Genomic DNA, 16,549 nt, shown 5'->3' with positions numbered 1-16,549 from the left:
AGCTTAAAGATTTATTTGAGTTTCTCCATTTGCCTAGCAGGAAAATGCTACATGACTTTAAAATAAATATAAAATTTTACTTATTGATAGTCACTTATGGAAATGTCTTTTTTTTCTCTTAATTTTTTTTTTTTTTTATGTTAGAGAGAAAGAGAGTGAGCAGGGAAGGGGCAGAGGGAGAGAGAAAGAATTGTAAATAGGCTCCACACTCAGCGTAGAGCCCAATATGTGATTCGATCCCATGACCCTGGAATCATGACCTGAGCTGAAATTAAGAGTCAGACGTTCAATCCATTGAGCCATCCAGGTGCCCCTGAAAAAAGTTAGAAAACTAACTTTTCCCGGTGGCTCAGTGGGTTGAGCATTAGACTCAATTTTGGATCAGGTCATGATCTCACAGTTCTTAGGATCAAGCCCCACATACGGCTTTGCACTGACAATGCAGAGCCTGCTTGAGATTCTCTCTTTCTCTTTCTCTTTCTCTCTCTCTCTCAAAATAAATAAACATTAAAAAACCAACTAAGAATTAATTTTTCCCTTTTGATAGAGTCTCATGAATCTTAGATAAAACTTATAAAACATTCTTTTTTTTTAGAAAGTGCAAGTGTGAGCTGGGAGGGGCAGAGGGAGAGAAAGAAAGAGACAGAGACAGAGAGAGAGAGAGAGAGAGAGAGAGAGAGAGTTACAAGCAGGATCCATGCTCAGCGAGGATCACAACCTGAGCCGAAATCAAGAGTCAGATGTTCAACTGACTGAGCCATGCAAATACTTCCTGAAACATTTTTACTATAGTCTCTTTTTTCATGTAAGTGTAGAACTTCAAGTAACCTATGTTAATCCAGTAAACATAGAATATTCAAGTAAAGGAGGAAATCTCATTAGTCCCGTTACTATTTTGTTTCTCTGTCCTATTCCTTTAGTTACATCCTGGATGCAGACGTAGGAAGTCTGTTTTAGAATGCCCGTTTGCTCCTGCTGAGATATTTGTATGGGCAGTTGTGGTGGGAAAGTTATTTTCATATACCGTCACTGCCTCTAACCAAAACTGACGGAGCATTCAAGTCAAATTTTGTGGAAAACAAGCCCATAGTGTCATTTGAAAGTGAACGTCAGTCTTGCAGGTGTTCACTTAATTACACAAGGAGGACATTAGACTGAGGTAGTTCTAATACCTTAGCAACCAGCTTAAGCAAACCAAAACCTACGCCTAAGATGCGTCAAGGTTAAGAACTCAAAAGCTAAGAACAACCTACCGCAAGCAGCCAGCCTGGCTTTTCCAAATAAGGCAGATGCTGACGCTCTAGCCAAACTAAATATTTTCCTGCTGGGCTTCTGCCTCTTCTCTTCACAAGCAGCTTCCCGAAGCTCCTGTCAGCAAGGCGCTTCCTACCACCTCGGTTTGGGGCCGGCCCATGGGAATCAAGTTTGGCTCCAATAAACTTAGGTTGTTGACTAGGCCTCAGTTTACCTTTAAACACGGGGAAAAGTCAACTTCTACCCTTCCTATTAGCCACAGCATGAGTGACTATGGCACTTTTTGGGGAAGAGTGGCCGTAATCGAATCTTTATTTTTGTAACTGTATAAATGGGATCCAAATGTGTCCACCACTAGTTTTTCAAAAAGAAACATTCTATAAATAAGTAAACTGCATCTGCTCACGGATGCATGTATGGACTCCCTAGATGTCTCATTGGGCTTAATTATAGACCATTCACAGTAATACATTTTTAGTATAAAGTGTAACATAATGTTAAGCCATTTTAGCTTTTGCACATACATGTTGTACTTCTGGCTGAGAGTGAAAAAAAAAAACCTTCATGAATTTGCATATCATCCTTACACAAAGGTCGTGCTAATCTGTATACTGGTCCAAATTTAGTACACGCACTGCCAAAGCAAGCCCAATATGGCACTTTTAATAAAAGAGAACTTTGAAATACTGTAAAACAATGTTACATTGGCATTTTGGGTGACTCAACGGTCAAAGTTCTCTGTCTCCAAAACACTTTAAATTTTAATTTCTTCTCCTTTCTCTGCATAAACATTCAATTATCTGGAAAACTCTGACTAATTAAATTGCTGGAGAGTTTATTTTTGCTCCTCCACTTTGGATAAGCACTGCATATCAAGAACCTCTAACTGACATTTCTGTGCCCCAGATCTGTATTGACAATTACTCAGTCTTTTGAGAGACAAAGACCCAACGTTCTATCCCGACTAGGCGAAATTACTGTCCCTGGTTGGCTAACGGGCATTCATTTGCCCCAAATCCATGAGGTCTTTGAATTTGAGATAGAGAAGCTAAGGGAGGACTCCATTTTAGGCAGGCTCTGTCTGGGCTATTTTTCTGCTAGGCCCCATTTCTGAAAAAGCCAAAGAAGCTATGTTCCCACTTCAAGGAGAAAGCAGAAAAGTTAATCATGCTCAGAATTTTGTCCTAGGACCCGAACACCTGATAACATATAAGACAAGCCAGATCGCAAACACGTTCCAGGATGTTCACTTCCGTTGACATGGGCAAACCTCCACTGACATGGGCATCAACACCCCGTACCTTTGGTGATTTATGGAATGACGCCTATTGTTCACCTGACACTCGCCTCTGACTGGACCCTACCCTGGATTCCTGAAGGAACACGTACCCTAGACCTCATTCCAATATAAACCCTAACCTCAAACAATGAGACTCATTCTCCTTTCCTTTCTGAGTCTCCCAGACACTCCATCTGCTGTTTTCTGCCTGTCACTCATGTTATTCAATAAACTCTGCTTTCACTTTCTTTGCTTCACATTTGATTTCTATCCTGCGTGAAGCCAAGGACTCTCCTGGCTGGTCCTACAGGACCCTCGCCTAGGTCCTTGGACACAGCCCTCCTGTATCAAATTCGTTTAAGACATAAAAATAAATTACAATCATTTTAAGGCAATGGAATTCTGAGTTATGATCAGCTGATGTTTTGAGGGGTTTTGTTTTTTGTGTTTTTTTTTTTTTCCTGCATCTTAGAACACACACGTCCTGGTTTTAGATTCAAATCTCTGGAACAATTATGGTTGACCAGTAGGCTTTTTAGCTGACAAATAACTGACTGATTTGGAAGTCAGTTCTTAAGGCCCCCAGAGAGCAACATGCCAATATCCCTGAGCTTTCGACTCCTAGGTTTTTTTTCACAGTTTTTACAAAAGAACACCTCAGGTATACAAAAGCTTTGTGTAATGAAATATTTCAGAGCAGCCTGAAAAATATAACTCTTCTCCACCTGGATTCCGTTGTAGGTTAGAGCATATTTAATTTCAAGTCAATAGATTCCCTGCACATCAGCACTTAAGGGATTAAAGACAAGTCTACTTTTGTTGCCCTAAATGTACTGTTATTGTTATCAATTTATGCAGCCTTGCAATAAGTTTTCAATAAATCTAAGATTAACTATTATTTTCTCGCCTATAAATAAAATATAATCATCTTAAAAATCAATGAAGGGAAAACCATCATATCCATTAACCTGGCTCAGAATCCCTCCAGGCCCTTGCTATGAAACACAGCGTTGTGGATCTTTCATTTTATTGAGCTATATCTCTTTGTATGGCAACCAGCAGGCAAAAGAAAAAAAAAATCAAATCTAAAAATCAAAGACTACAGTTTTTTGTTTTGAAAACCACTGAGGCAGGGGCTGAATATTCTTTTCTGCCTGGGGTTAATCTTTTCTCCCCACTTTAATTTGCAATCAGATGCAATAAAAGGAAAAAATAAAAAAGGACATTGCCTCAAGTAGCTAGTGGCTTTATTACCATCCCTATTGCCAGTCTCCACTTTTTATCACTTCCAAATCCTTCGTTTTTAAAGTCACCTGTACAGCCCTGCAATGTTACAAACACCTTTAGTTGTCTTCACCAACTGTCAGTTTGTACCATCTGCTGTTACAATCTCAAAAGCAGTAATGCATGGGGGTCAAGGCCACTTTCTCTCAGGAAACTAAAAAAACAACAGAGCCAAGTCATTTAGTGTTTTTTTCTTGTTCCCTGTCAGCTTTACTACACCCTGGAGTGGACATTTTCCTTGCCTTTCAGTTGTGAATGTTCCTCAAAAGACACGAACTTCCCAAGAAGGTAACCATACAAAAACAAGGTTTTATAGACAACCCATTATCAACTAGCAGAAGGGGGTGATTAGTCATCTGCTCTGCTTGAAATAGATCCAAAAAATTCAAGCCAGTACTGCAAGGAGAGAAAGGCATTATCTCAGGATTCCAGAACTAGGGCAATCCCTCCTTAATATGACAGGCTTCTGCAGCAACCTTTGAAAGACCGCAAGTAATCTCAAAAGCCAAGCATCGGGAGGAGTTGACCAGCTGTCCCACCCACCCAAGGGGGACTATCTCCCCCATCCTCTTACCCCTCCACCCTAGAGAATCAACCCTTTTGACCTTTCTTTGGACTAGAGCCAAAAAGGACTATCTTTTGCTTCTGTTTCTGTTGACTATTAAAGTGGTTCCATTAAACTAATTCAACCACTTGGTCTAAACAGATTTTCTAAAGTCATAGCCATTTTGTTGTTGTTAGTGAAAGGAGTTATTTACAAGCATATTCCCACTCTCTTTATTTCCTACAAGTCATTACAAATTCACATAAAATTTTTCTGTGTGTAAGAGGCCTAGTTTACCCTCAAGGCAGTTCACATGCAAGTCCAAGTTTTTCCCCCATAAATAAAATATAATCATCTTAAAAATCAATATAAGAAAACAATCGGAACCATTAACCTATCTCAAAATCCCTTCAGCCACTTGTATGAACCACCCAGTGCTGAGTCTTTCATTTTATTGAGCTGTATAATTCTCTGCTCAGCAACTAGCAAAGGGAAAAAAATCAAAGACTTGGGTGTTGTGTTCTGGAAATCAGAGAGAGGTGGGAATGTGAGAATAGATTTTGACCCTTTTTGATTACAGAAAACATAGATTTTAGAGACCCCGGAAACAACGGTTTCTTGCTCCTGGAAAGATATTAGCTTGGTTTGGATTCTCCTTTAGACAATGCTTATTCATGAGCCATTTATAAAGCTGGGAGTCAATTTTGAAAACCGTCAAAAACTTTCCTTTAAGATTAACAAAGAGACAGAAAAAGAGGAAGAGAATGAAAAGGTGTATTTTATTTTTAAAAAAATGTTTAATGCTTATTTATCTGTTGTGTGAGACAGAGATAGAGAGCAAGCAGGGGATCACGAGCCTGATGCGAGGCTTGAACCCACGAACTGTGAGATCATGACCTGTGCAGAATCAAGAGTCAGACGCTTAATGGACTGAGCCACCCAGGTAACCCCAAAACATCTATTTTAAAGTGTAAGTCAAATGCAATGCCGGGACAAGACTGATTCAGACTCAAAACTATAGTCGATCAGCTGAGCTACAAATATCACATGAATTTGGTCATTATCACTGGTTAATGGTCACTTATTCTCTCTTTCTCTGTTGAAATTCCTTCATAGAGCTCTGTAATGAGGAAATATCACAAGTTTTAACAGGACCTTAAACACCTCACTTCATCAGTGTATGTACAGTCTTATATATAATATTTCTCATTGATACACTGTTTAAGAAAAAATTCTCCTTTTTATAATCCTCCATCTTTTTGAAAAAATAAAATACCTCTTCAATTAACACAAGGATAAAGTAAATAATTTTCTAGCAGTTTGTCTACCAAGCCACGAACATGTTGAATACATTTTAAAAGGCATTATTATTACACTCATATAAAAAAGGCATTATTATTAAACCCAACTCTGCATGAGATAAGTAGCTTAGACATTGGTCATTATAAAAATTGAGTAGAGAACCACTTTTTGCTAGAACTTTGAGAAAACAATCTCATATTTTTCATATTTGTGTGACGAATTTTTAATTACTATTGTGCTCAATATCTCTACAACCCAACTTAATAGCTAGAACGCTTAGAGAAAGAAAACTATACATAGCTTTCTCAGTAAAAATGTAATAAGGAAATAACAAAATGTAAATTTTTTTAATGTTTATTTATTTTTGAGAGAGAGAGAGAGACAGAGTGAGCGGGGAGGGGCCGAGAGAGAGGGAGACACAGAATCCGACACAGCCTACAGCTCCATATGGGGCTCAAATTCACCACCTGTGAGATTATGACCTCAGCCAAAGTCGGACGCTTAACTGAGCCACCCAGACACCCCAGGAAATAAGAGACTCTAAAATATAAATGCTATTTTCCATAACTAAATTTATTAAAATCAACTTTAATTCGTTCTAATTTTTTTAAAGTCTTAAACTGTATCCTACGTCAGATAATCAAAAGTATTAAACAGGGGCACCGGGGGCTTGGTTGGTTAAGCGTCCAACTCTTGGTTTCTGCTCACGTCATATTCTCCGTTTGTAAGTTCCAGGCCTGAGTCAGGTTCCACCATGACAGTGCAGAGACTGCTTGAGATGTTCTCTCCCCATTTCTCTCTGCCCCTACCCTGCGCATGCTCTCTTTCTCTCTCAAAATAAATAAATAAACTTAAAAGAAAAACTATTAAACAAAAGAAAAGAGACATTATTCTTTATCAGCACTTAGCATAGGTACAGCTATTTGCTCCATTTGCATTTATTGGGATGGTTTTTATCTGATTTTATGTAGAGTATTTATTAGAATTTATTATGGTTTCTTCAGTTCCCTTAAATTTTGCTGACTTCTAAGTTTCTTTTCATCCTCCTTCTTTCCTTTCCTCCCCAGTTAATTTGGAAATAGAAATTATGTTTATTGATTTCACTAGGAACTATAGTCCCTTCCCTGATATTAATAATTTAAAATATAAATTCTATTAATAGATCAATATCAGATAATAATTGTGCCTCCCACCAATAGGCTTGTCTGATCACTGCTTCCTCTCCTCTTTCCTCAAACATTCAAAGAAACTATTAGGAAATCTCATTCCCCAATTTTTTGCTCTTCCCCAATGAGATCAGATCTTTAGAGTGTTTCTTTGTCCCACAGAATTTTACTTAGGTAGTCTATAATTCTTAATTTCAAACTATGTTTATGTTATCTCTTTCAGCGTTTCTCTGTTGTTTAGCTTTATATAATAAATTTCTATTATATAAATTTATCCTTACTTTATATAATAAATTATCAGTTAATTTTTAATTACCTACTGAGGCCTAATTATTGCAAGATTTGTTAGTACACTTTCCTTTCCCTCCTTATCTCCCATTATCTTGAGACGTATTAATCCATCGGCACAAAGTTGGAGTCCTTCCTCAAGGATTTTCCTCAAATAGGTAACTGACTGGCATATTCTCAAGGGCCTTAACTTTCTCTTGTCTTAAGAGATAAATGATATCTTGCTTAGGCAAACAATTTCTGGTTAGCGGTTCCTTTTTCTGTCGTCTTCTATATAAAGAATGATAAGAATATTTATACCAAACTGGTTCCCTTTCCTTTACAATTGATTCTTAAAATTTCGCCAGGATATATATAGTTGTAAGTTTGTTCTCCTTAATTCTCTTTTGAGACTGAACGACACATTTCAATCTAAAGACTCAAGTCTTTCTTCAGCTCAAGGAAATTTTCATCAGTCATTTGTTGAACTATTTTGTGTTGCCTTTTTTTTTTTTTTTTTGCTTTGGTGATGATGCCAAACCTATAACTCCCAAATCTTACTGATTTACAATAAGCTTCTTCTGAGGTCTCTAGATTGGCTATAGGTCAGCTGATCTGGACTGGGCTTAGCTAGGCTGCCTAGTCCAGACTCTCAACCTCATATAGGGTTTAGGTTAAGTCTACATGTATTTTTCTGGGATAGTACCTTCAAGAGCCACAGTTCTATTGCATGTATATCTCTTGGTGGAGAAAAGTAGGCATTTCAGAGACCTGTCAGGAATTTGGCTGGACTTCTAAATGTCTCTGCTCAGAAACTCATGCACTTTCCACCTGGCCACTGAGGGGTGAAGTGAGGAGTATTTTTGAAAATAATCTAATCTTCCACATAAAGCTTTTCTATATATTTTATATTCTTTTTCTAGAAATCCTGTATTCACACGTAAAGTTTCCTGGATATTGCCTGATCACTGCAGGCATGGTTCTCTGTATTTTTGCTGTGCTTTATAAGTTATTTCTTTCTCTCAAGCTCCCAGAACAGTAATTCTATTTTCAGCAAAGATTATATTCTTTTTTAGTGCCACTATTAAAATTTTTCATTTGGCAATCAGTTTTATACATTCTTATTATGGACTGAATGTTTATATCCCCTCAAAATTCACATGTTGAACCCATAGCCCCAGTGGGAGTGGTATTAGGAGCAGAAGCCTTTGGGAAGGAATTAGGTTTAAAGAAGTCATAAAGGTGGAGCCCCCGCAATGGGATTAGCACCCTTACAAGGAGGGGAAGAGATACCGACATTTCCTCTCTCCACCATGTGAGAATAGAGCTTAAGAAGGCAGCTGTCTGCAAGGCAAGAAGAGTGTCCTTACCAAGAAGTGAATCCATTGACACCTTGATCTTAGACTTCTCCAGAACTGTGAGAAATAAATGTCTGTTCTATAAATCATCCAATCTGTGGTATTTTATTGTAGCAGCCCAAGCTGAGTAACACAGTTCCAAAAAATCTTTTTTAGACTCTAAATGTATCTCCTGGAGAGTCGTTTCTATTTGTTTCATTTCTCTTTCCATCTCTTTCATTAGTTCAAATTTGCTAACGCCCTTTCTATTCTAGTTGTTTATTTTAATCTTCCTTCCTCAAGAGACTTAGTCTCCCAAAATTAGCTGTGTGCCCTCTTTGTCTACACAGGGTTGCATTTTCTTTGAGAGTTACTACAGATCAGGCTGTCTGTCACTCTGCGGCTGTGGCAATCAGACTAGTGGCAGGAGGTATGAAAGTTTCCATTCTTATGGGCTAGCAGCATAAGCTGGCAAAATGTTATCCTCCTGCTGACACTTGAAAGAGTCCCCTATACTCCCAAAGCCCTCTTGGTAGTCATCATGTAGCGTGAACCTTTCTGAAGGACCCCAAAATCTAGGCTCTGCCTTAATCCTGAACAAAGGCATGCCTTTACTTTCTCAATAATACCAGGAGTCCTCCCGAACCAATATGGTAGCCACTGGCCCCAGATGGCTACCAAGCACTTTGAAATATGGCTACACAGAATTGAGATGCCCTGTGCATAAAAATACAAATAAAATTTTGAAGAATTAGTGCAGAGAAAGCAAAATATCTCAAGATTTTTGTATAAATTACATTATAAAATATAAAGACACATAACATTTGGGATAGGAGTTAAATAAAACATATTATTAAAATTAATTTCCCTTTTTTCTTTTTACTTTTTTAATGTGGCTACTGGAAAATTTTGAATTCCATATGTGACTTGCAATATAGCTCACATTATTTTCCAAAGTGGACAATGCTGCAATGGAGATGGAGAACCTGTCCTGCTCAGCCTCTTCTAGGAGCTTCAGGAAAATTCAGATCGTCCTCCAAGCACCACCAGAATAATGGAATGAGGAGGAAAGAGAAGGTAGGGAACTACTCAGGCCAACTTTCTCCTCCACGGACTTGTCTTAAAAATGAAAATAAATCCCCTTTTTGTCCCCGAGCTTTATTCTTATAATCACTTATGGTTTTTATATTCTCAAATGGACATTTCACCCTCAAAAACAAGAATAATTCTGCCTTCAAAAATATTTCTAATTAATTGATATAAGTGAAAGATTTTTAATACTCAAAAGCATTTGAAATGTTAATAATAAATTGCTTTAAAGGTTTAAAATATGCAACCCCCATTTGCACAGACTTATAAAGCATTTAACATAACTGCCCAAACATCCCTTTTACATATTGGATGGATTTATAATATAAATTATATATACTATATACTATTAGTACTATAAAAGAGATTTGAAAGCCCAACATAGTTACTCTCTGCCATTAGTCCTTGCATAGGTATTAGTGTGGCTGCTTTAGGAAATAATATTAATTTTACAATTAACTTAAAACCGCAACTAAAAAATTAATTTCATGCAAAATATTAATATACTCTATGACATAGAAAATGAATTCTAATGTCTAGGATACACTGTAGGTGAAAAAAGCAAGATGTAAAACAATATAAACATGATAATTCCCTTTACACCAAGTGCTATTATTCTCTATTAATATTGTATTCAGATAGAGTCACGTATATCCATACTAACATATCGCCAGTCAGGCATAAACATTGTAACAATACCGTTAAGCCATCTTTGCCATAGACATCTTTACCGCAAGCATTTTCACCCTGTAACTCATTGGTCATTCTGGTTTCATTTCTCCATTGACAAAGTTCCCATTTTTGTATTATAGAAAGCTAGCCTCCATGGTGGTCTATACTGTGACAAGTAGACAGTGGTCTTAGAGTAGTAGACAAGAGCTACCTACATCACCTTGATAGAAAATTCGCTGATAAACCATACTAGAAGGGGGTGCCTGGGTGGCTCAGTCGGTTGAGCTTTGGGCTCTTGATTTCCGCTCAGGTCATGATCTCATGGTTTCATGGGTTCGAGCCACACATGGGGTTCTGCCATGACCGTGAGCAGAGCCTTCCTGGAGTTGTCCCTCTCTCTCTGCCCCTCCCCTGCTCGCTGTCTCTCTCAAAATAAATAAACTTGAAAACTAATTACTAGAAGAGTAAAATCAGACTGTAAAGCCATAGTGCATACTAAACCACACTAGTGGTGTGGAAAGTGATAGCACAATAGTTCCAACAACAAAGCTCAGTTACATTAGTGCCTTATAGCATGAATGCATTTCCCACACAACTTCGAAGTGCCTATGTGACACTATGCTAAGAAAGAACAAAAGTGTGCAAGACTCACAGCACAATACAAAGCTCAGTTACAAATATGCATGTTCATATTTGGAAAACTGATACTTCTCTTAATAAAGGAGGAAATTAATAATTAATTTTATCTTTTTATTTCATGTTTCCTTACGTCTTTTCTAATGTCCCACTTTTATTTTTCCCTATTTTACCATATATGGCAAATCTGTCTTACAGCTAATTAGTTACACAGTGAAAACACTGACAGCAAAAACACTTGTGGCAAAGATGTTTATGGCAAAACTACCTAAAACAACCATTAACATCATTTTTAGTCTCTGTACATAAATAGCTCAAGAATAATTTTAAGTTCTTTAAATAAACTGTGATACTTTTGAAATGACCTCTTCATGATATAAAGAGATGAAAAATAAGGCTATCACAACTTTTCCAAAAGACCCCCATACAATAAAATGTTTATTATTTTGAAAGCTTCTCTATTTGCATAAAAGCATGCTCTGTCACATTTCTATATTTTATTGAACTTCTATTATATATATACGTATATGTATATACACATATATACATATACATGTATGTATATATATATGTGTGTATATACATATACGTATATATATATATGTATATATTCCAGATGTCCTTGATTTCAGAAAGGAATTTTTCTATATTTTATTGAACTTCTATATTTTATTCTACTTCTATTTCTATATTTTATTGAACTTTTTATTTGAATTTTTATTGAATATTTTATTGAACTCTATATTCTATTCTACTTTATTCTACTTCTATTTCTATACTTTATTGAACTTCTATTATATACATACATATATATACACATATATATACATATATGTATACATGTATACATATATATTCCAGATATCCTTGATTTCAGAAAGGAATTTTCTTCAATATGAACTTATTTACATTAGAAGAGAGTCTTCTTTTTAATGAAAGAATCAGAGCACTGTTCCTTTAAAGCACAGATTCTTCTGAGAATTTATAATTTTATTAAAATGTTTCAACTCATCAGATGTACCCGTAACAAACTATATTAGGTGTCCACATTATTTGCTTGTAAAATATAGTGACCAGATACAGGTCCAACAATTTGGGAAGAGATCACTCTACCAGTGCCCAAAAGTGGCACTTTTTCTACTGACCAAGGAAGATAAATACTTTTCCAGTTAATGCTTCCTCCATCATCCTTCATATTCTCAAAAGTTCTAGCTTCCAGGGCACCCGGGTGGCTGTCCGTTAAGCGCCTGACTTTGCTCAAGTCATGATCTCACAGTTCATGGGTTTGAGTCCTGCGTTGGGCTCTTTGCTGACAGTTCAGAGCCTAGAGCCTGCTTCTGATTCTGTGTCTCCCTTTCTCTGCCCCTAACCCATTCACTCTCTCTCTCTCTCTCTCTCTTTCAAAACTAAATAAACATTGAAACAATTTTTTTTAAAGTTCTAGCTTCCTATTCTTATTCACAATTTTTAAAAGGATCCTAATGAATTAATGTAGTTTTAATTTATTCAAACTTTTTTTTTACCAAATATGGAAAGTGTAGGAATGGCAAATTAAAATAAACAATTTTTTAAAACATATTTGCAATGCATTTTAGAAAGCTCACTCCAAGAGACAGAATGTTAGTGACAAGGGGAACAGGGAGATCAGGAGTCTATGAAAACAGCCCTGCCAGACATGATAAAAACCCTAACTTCAGTAAGAGCAGAGAAAATGGGAGGAAGATGGAGAATATGACAGACACTCAATAGTCATTTTCCCACCCTAGTCCCTTCCTTGCAGAGCCCACTCCTGACTAGAGAGCTAGAGAGGCAAAGAGTCTGGCTGTGTGACCCAATCCTGACCAAGGGACCTGAAGGAAAGCTCAGGCTGGTAGAGTGTGCGTGTGGGTGTGCATGTTGGGGTAGGGTGGTGGTAGTTTGCAAGGTACTCCCAGAAAAGATTTTCTACCCTGATAAAATGAGCACTGCAAGAAAGGACCTCATCCTTTGGCTTCTGGAAATTGTTACATGAAAGAGTGATGCTTACTGCTTGTACTGACACACGCAACCCTGAGTAGAAGACCCAGAAAGTTGCAAAAAGCCAATATAGAGTTCTGATAGTTCTGAACTGCTCAGCTAGAGCTGGGGACAGCTTAACTCTAGATCTTGAAGTGAAGTTCCCAAATCCTTGATGCTTAGACAACTCGTGTCACATTTTTAATTATTTACAGCGGGAAGTATTATAAACAAAACAGAGTGGATGGATTAAACCTGATATTATTCAGGAGGTGGAACCCACTGCACTTGATCAATGACTGTAGATGATGATGGAAAGAAAGAAGTATAGGATGTACTCCCACGACATTTAGGTCTGAGGGCTTAGGGTGATTTGGCTTACTAAACAGAAAAATGAAAATATAGAAAAAGTAATGATACTAAGAAAGTGGGAAATAATTAGCAAAGTTGGGGAGATGCTGAGACATGTTAACATTCAGGTTTCCCTGGGACATTCAGGTGACTGCGTAGAGGTGTGGATTCTCCTCCTAGAGCTCAGACATTAAATGTAGGGTAGGTAAATAATAGAAAATGTATATTGGTTTCTGCCCCCAGTGACCAGAGCTCCTGTAACTCTTTAATTTCCTAAGTAATACAAGTACTAAGAGCATCTTTTTGTGTGTGAAAATAAAAGAAACATCATTTTAAATGGAGTGGGAAGCCCCGAAGGGAGAGAAGGTATGCACGACCACTCGCCACGAGAAACATCCCGTGCATTCTCCACCAGAAGAAGCTTACTGTACATATCCCCAGCAGAGGAAAGGAAGACTTTCTCCCTGTTCAGCAGCAGCCCAGCCAATGGAAACTCCACAAAACCACCACACCCAGCTTCTTCCTTTCCTCTTTAAAAGCAAGCCCCTCTCTTCTGTTCTCTGGACTCATCTGTGATTCACCATAGTTTGCTTGTCCTAAATTGCAAATTCGCTGCTAGTCCCATATAAACTCATTTTGCTGGTAAAATAACTGGCTCTTTTAAGGTCAACATTGCATGGTGACCAAACATGGGGCTTGAAGAGATGGGCCACTGAGGAACTAACGACCCCCAGAACCAAGTGAGGTACTCATTTGAGCTTCCATGAGTCAACTTTTTCCTCTTAGTTCCCTACGCCTCCTCTCACATCTGAGGTCTCTCCTCTCGGTTGAGATCTCTGACTTTGTTCAGGTTCTGTTTAAAGGCTTTGTCCTTCCTGGTGAGTACTCATTTGGGGTTTTTTGAGCCTCTGGTTTTGAATAAGGGAATACCACTCTGCCCAATTCTCTCAGCACGGTCTTTCTGGGACCCTAGCCATTTTTAGGTTTAAAAAGCGTGGTCCAGGGGTGCCTGGGTGGCTCAGTCAGTTGGGTGTCTGACTTCAGGTCAGGTCACGATCTCATGGTTCCTGAGTTGGAGCCCCACATTAGGCTCTGTTGTCAGCGCAAAGCCCACTTCAGATCCTCTGTCTCCCTCTATCTCCACCCCTTCCCTGTTCACACTTGCTCTCTCAAAAATAAACAAACATTTATTTAAAAAAAAAAAAAGTATGTTCCCTCCTCAGTGCATTTTTAACTAATTGGACCAACTTAACCAAAAATAATTTAGAACTCGAATAACCACTATAGGGAATTTTCAATCTGCCCAAACTTGCTTTTTTAGAACCAAATTAGAAGACCTCAGCTCTAAAATAAAACAAACTGAACGGAATGCCTGTTTCAATTGGTATATTGAGGCTTCCAAGCATATCCAGGACTCTAAAATCACCTCTTTACAAAATGCTCTTTCTAAATTGGCCAAGGTAAATACATAACAGAAAAATAATTAAAAGGCATCAGAGACCTCTTCACTCCCTGTATCCCCATTAACCTTCTCTTCCCCTACTGTACCTCCTTTGTACCTTTCACTTCTTCATTCCAACCCTCTCGCTGAATTTCCCTTTTTCTCCAAATCTCTCTCTACTTCTTCCTCACCCAAACCCATTAGAAACTGCCCCTTTACAATTAGACCCTCTGGGGGTCCTAATGCTAAACCCCTAATTTCCTTTGTCCCCTGGACGAAGGCCAAACTGTGAGCCATAGTCAAAGATTTTCCTAGTTACTAAAGATCCTCACAGATCTGCCAAGAAATTTAATTTAGTCCAGACTTACCAACCAGGTTTGTCAGATTTGTACCCACTAGTTCTCAGGCTCACTGGCAGAGGCCAAGCCCAACACTGGATGGGAACCGTAATGGGAATGATCCTGAAAAATCTCTGTACTGCCAATAAGAGACCGGCCTCCTGGCTTGCCGTATGTTCATGATCAGCAATCCCTAATTGACTTCACCTGGCAAGGCTTAGGGCTTTCCTAAAACCTGTTGATTGCAATAAGATTCAGGCCTGTACCCAGAAGCCCAGTGAGCTCGTGCCTAAATATCACAGCCAGCTCCAAATTGTTTCTAAGGAAAATTCTGGCCTTCCTATGGAAGTTGAATCCACTCAGCTTTCAACTTTATGTTCAATAATGAGCTAAACTAGGATCTTTCCCTTCTAGCTAAAAGGACCAGGATGGAATGGGTAACCATGTCTACTCCAACTTTAATTTAACCATCAGCTTACCCACCCCAAAGATGATTCAACTAAAAAGAAGACCACTAAAATTCTTAATTTTCAACTCCAGTAAATGGAAATCCATAAACAAAACCAACCCCCTTTCTCCATCTTTGCCATTATTATAAAAAGCCAGACACTGGAACAAAGACTGTTACAAACATAAACTCTAGGCACCTGCCATTCTTAACCTAGCCTTCCCAATGCCCTTCTAACTCCCAATTACAGGACTCCAAAGAACTACAGGAGATTTTTCCCAGTCTATCCTCTTAACCAGCATGGAGAAACAACTCTCCAAGTGTGGAATGAATCTTAACACCAAGGCTTGGTGCTCAACCCTACTGTCATTACACAGCCCCTGCTTGGAGTACTAAAATGGTTTTCCTCCATTCCTCAAACCCTGTCTATTTATGGGGCCAAAATATGTTGGAGTTTCCCCTAAAAGGGGGAGATAATTGTAACATTTATAGCAGCAACCAAAATAGCCTATCAGCTGAGTCAAATGATGCTTCAATATATTTTATTTGCTCCATCTCTGATGGCAATAGAACTAATTTTAAGGACACTAAGCATTTATGCCTACTGGATCAGCTGCCACATCTTTATGGGCAATATTCTCAACAGATAATTGACAGAATCCACAGCACAGTTTTATTTTTCCTATAAAAATCCAAGTAGATCCTTCAAACCATTTCCCCAGAATCAATACCCTATAAATAAAGAGGCCCTTCAAGGTATCAAGCCCATAATTGAAGATTATGAGGCTCAAGGCCTCCTCGTACCCCGCATTAGTCCTCGCCATAATCCTATTTTGCCTGTGAGGAAACCAGGTGGCCACAGATGGAAATATGTCGGATTTCCAAGCCATAAACAATACTGTTATCCTTTGACACCCTGTTGTTCTGAATCCCCATATTTTGCTAGCCTCCATCCCCACTGAAGGCAAACTTTCCACTGTCACTGATTTATGTAGTACTTTCTTTAGCATCCCTATGGATAAGACCAGCCAATATCTCTCTGCTTTTACTTGAGAAGGAAAGCAATACATCTGGACAGTACTGCCTCAGGGTTTTACTGAAAGTACTTCCTACTTCTCCCAAACCTTACATGTAAATTTATATGAT

The 16,549-nt window shown here is 38.2% G+C and overlaps 1 non-coding gene across 1 annotated transcript; it reads right to left on the bottom strand.

The window, feature by feature from the left end:
* Positions 1-1,800: 1,800 nt before the first annotated feature.
* LOC122239845 lies at positions 1,801-1,902 on the bottom strand. The gene has a single exon (XR_006219223.1). It is a non-coding gene; the product is annotated as a U6 spliceosomal RNA (small nuclear RNA).
* Between the last annotated feature and the right edge of the window lie 14,647 nt (positions 1,903-16,549).

The sequence above is a fragment of the Panthera tigris genome, chromosome B3, assembly GCF_018350195.1.
Source record: "Panthera tigris isolate Pti1 chromosome B3, P.tigris_Pti1_mat1.1, whole genome shotgun sequence".
Lineage (NCBI taxonomy): Eukaryota > Metazoa > Chordata > Mammalia > Carnivora > Felidae > Panthera > Panthera tigris.
Note: the sequence above shows the minus strand (reverse complement) of the source record. Positions and strands in the feature narration are given on the sequence as shown.